General features: G+C 53.5%; 1 protein-coding gene and 1 long non-coding RNA gene across 2 annotated transcripts in view; both read left to right on the forward strand.

Moving 5' to 3' along the window:
• The window catches only part of LOC120235090 (translation initiation factor IF-2-like), a 41538-nt gene that overhangs the window by 26456 nt on the left and 11427 nt on the right, over window positions 1-3655 (forward strand). The gene's annotated exons all lie outside the window — the stretch shown is intronic.
• LOC120235112 overlaps window positions 1-3655 on the forward strand; it is a 14149-nt gene that overhangs the window by 7103 nt on the left and 3391 nt on the right. Inside the window, exon 3 of the long non-coding RNA XR_005529307.1 lies at window positions 2513-2516. This is a non-coding gene — a long non-coding RNA (uncharacterized LOC120235112). The remainder of the gene's footprint in view (window positions 1-2512; window positions 2517-3655) is intronic.

Raw genomic sequence — 3655 nt, forward strand, 5'->3', positions numbered from 1 at the left:
GGGGGCTGCAGGAATCCCTGGGGGAGAGGCCGGGTGGGCGGGGCAAGGCCCAGAAGGTTCTGAAGACCAATGAGGCCAGTGAGATATTAGAGGTCTTTGGGGGCTTCTGTGAGGGATTCTTCTTGCAAAGAGGTGGGCAGGGTTTGAGAAGGTGCCCCCTAGGGGTGTCTGGGTGGCTCAGTCAGTTAAGCGTCAGACTTCAGCTCAGGCCATGATCTCACAGTTCATGGGTTCGAGCTCCATGTCCGGCTCCATGCTGACAGCTAGCTCTGAGCCTGTAGCCTGTTCAGATTCTGTGTCTCCCCCTCTCTCTGACCCTCCCCTGCTCACACTGTCTCTCTCTCTCAGAAATAAATTTTAAAAAATTAAAAAAAGAAGAAGGTAGCCCCTTGTTTTTGGCTTGAGTGCTAGTTATGCATATATGATGGCTGGAGTGGAGGCAGCCACACTGCAACCGTCAAGGAGTGACACCGTTATTCTGTTAACAGTAAGTAGAGTAGAGAGGCGGGCAGCACCTGAGTCTCTGATGACGTTGTGAGCCAGCAGACTGCCTCTGGACTTCCCGTTTCTCACACGGTGGCTGCCTTAGCAGTTTAGCCTTTCTTGTAGGGTTTTCTGTCACTTGAGCCAAACATCTCCAATTGATACAGCCTTCTAGTGTCAGTTAAAATGTCTCTGTTCTTACCTAGTCCCCAGCCGACTTGGATCTCTGCCCTTGTCCCTCCACTCAGCACCCATGAGAGCAGATTGTGACTGTGGTGCTCTGTCTGTCTGGTTGGCCCATTCATGTTTGGTCTGTGAACACCTCAGGGCCAGGCCTCTGCCTTCTCCTTTCTGGGAGACCTGAGGCTGCACGCACTGGGCCTTCAGGTCACCGCAGGGACCTTACCACACCCTCCCCTCCCCGAGTCAGAGCCTCTGGCCATCATGAAGCCTTCTAATTCACTTTGGCCCAAGCACTGCTTCTGTGCCCCAAGGGCTTCTACAGCCTCTTCAGTGTAAAGTGTGAGGTCTTGTCTACATAGAGCTTCCTAGCCATCAGCTCTTGCCTCGTGCGTGTCTTCCAGCGCTAAGCTATTAATTTCTTGCCAGCTCGGCCTCTCTTGCAGCAGGTCCGGGAGGCCACAGTGCAGACAAAGGAGTGCATGATTGAGACGTGGAAAAAGCAGTGATGCGTACATCTCATTCCAAACCGAGTGAGATTCTCAGCATGTTCTGGAAAAGTCCTGGGGTGTGCAAGTAGGGCATAATGTTCCCCCAGGCATGGTGGAGGGGTGAAGGCTCGTGGCCTCCCTGTAGCAGCTCCCATGCCGGCTGTGAATGGGGGACTGTCCTGTGGTCACACGAGCAGAACTCTGCCAAGGAAAGCAAGGGAGAGAGGGATTCTGGTCCTCAGGGAGCCTGGAAGGTGTAGCAGTGCTGGAGAAGCAAGGCCCTCTGCCTGCCTTCAGTGCAAATTGCTTCTGTGAGTCTTGTAATGCCCACATGATGGTTACGAAGCCTCAGGCCCCCACAGTATGCCAGGCGTGGGGCCGGGTGCCCTGACACATGGACAGACCACACCACGAGGGTGCCTAGGCTGCACACAGCAGAATCTGGGCTTGCAATCCGGCTCCACACTTCCAGACTACAGCCCTGTCACCTCCCTTCTCTGAGCCTCCTTCGTGTCCCCTAAAGTGGGGTCATCAGTTGCTATCTTCACAGGGTCAGTCCCATGAGGAATAATTGGGTAATGTGAGTGGCCCAGCCAGGCCCCCAGCAGATACAGTTTGAATCCATTTGGATCTCCAGGATATTTTGGAGTTTTGCAGTGTTATCTAAAAGTCTTCTTTGCCGCTAGCCTAAATCCATACTGTCACATTCCAGGATGCTCCATTTAGACAACTGCAGGGAGCAATTGGAAGTGAGGTTGTATTTGTTTTTGTTTTTGATAGCCAGTGAGAGACAGAAAACCCAGAGTGGCCTAAAGAAGCAATCAAACGACCTCTTGGCTTTGCTTACTTTCCTCTGTGCTGGTGTCATACTCAGATGGCTTTTCTGTTAGGAAACCAAGACGGCCACCAACTGTCACAGTGTCAGTGTCAGAGGAAAAGAAGCTCTCATTCTCTATGATTCCAGCCCTAAGGTCTGGACCCACTGGGACCTGACTGGCATATACCCAGTCCTGAGGCACACACTGTGGCCAGGGAGGATGGAATACGCTGATTGGCCAGATTGAAGTCGCATGACCACCCTCCCTAAGGAAACTCCTCCTCAACTGTTCAACCTACTCTCCTGGGTGGGAGATTGTGGGAAGCCTGAGAGCACAGAGGTGAGTGTCCAGTGGCTGTGTTCCTCTGTGCTTACTGTCCTGGGCCGTATCTGCTCTTCTCCTCTTCCTGCACCCCTCTGTCTTCCTGGCAGCACTTCTTCCCTTCCCCCACTGCTTCCTTCCATACCATTTCACCCAAACCCCAAAGGAACAAGACTTCCTGTTTGAATTCAGGATCCGGGGACCATGCCCAGCTTCCAGATTTGTGTTTTGGCGTCCCAGTATAATCATTTATACAGTCAGCCAGCATCCATGGAGTACCTACTGTGTGCCACTGTGAGTTTTCAGGGCCTAATTATTCCGGGTTTCTAGGGGTAAAACCCAGGATCCTTCCAAGGAAATGGGTTTTGTCTGAGCAAGCATCTAGAGGCTAGCTTCCAGTCCCTCGGTGCCACTCACTGTGTGGCCCTGAGGGAATTCTTTCCCTTCTCTGGACTTGTGATTTCTTATCTGCAAAGTGAGGCCCTGGGAGCGCTGAGACCCTGGCGCCCTCTGGGCTCTGGCGCACTGTGGCTGGGGCTGAGAACGAGCCTCCGTGGCTGTGAGGCAGCCTGTGAGCACCACGGACAGCGACCACCCCGCTCCCTGGGCGGCCGGGGGCAGCGCCCTGGTCGCTGTCCATGGTGTCCGAGCCGAGTCCACGAGCAGATAATTCTGTGTCTGAATGTTCCTCTTGGCGAATGAGAACACCCAGGGCAGAGGGGCACCTGCGGCTTTCTGAGCCCGTGTGGTCCCCACGGCTCTACGTGCCTGTAAGGCTGCCTACTGCTGCTGCGACAGAAATTCTCTTTTGAGGTGTTTGTGAATCCCAAGCCCTCCCACCACTGGAAGTCAAGCCTGGAACTCTGGAAAGGAAGCATAGGGAGGGAGGCCACACGGAGGAGAGGAGAGGACGCTCTCTATAGAGGCTGATATGTGTCCATGGAGCCCAGCCTTCCTCTGCCTCCCCGTCCCTCCCTTCTTCTCCCACCCACTCCCCTTTCTCTGTTATCGCTGACATTGGTCATGGCTCCCTGGAAGAAGAAAGATACCTGATGTGTCGGTCGGGGGGCGAGGGGCCCTTTTCAGGCATGCCTAGTGGGGAGGACTTTCTTTTCCTTCTGGTTGAGTCTAGTTTCTCTTCACTCTTTGAACCCTTGGAGACATGAATTAATTCCCTGGTCTCTCTGTCACTCAATCTGTCAGTTCACTCAGCTGCTCACCATTCTATGAATCCATTTGTTCCCTTCTTTATGTAGCTCAGGATGTCTTTTTAAGCAAGAAGGGAGATTTGTTAGGAGAACACAGAGAGCACAAGGACAAGCAGAGACTAGAGTAGCTGGTCTTCCCCGAAGACGGGAGCCA

The sequence above is a fragment of the Hyaena hyaena genome, unplaced genomic scaffold, assembly GCF_003009895.1.
Source record: "Hyaena hyaena isolate Hyena2069 unplaced genomic scaffold, ASM300989v1 scaffold_121, whole genome shotgun sequence".
NCBI classification, from domain to species: domain Eukaryota; kingdom Metazoa; phylum Chordata; class Mammalia; order Carnivora; family Hyaenidae; genus Hyaena; species Hyaena hyaena.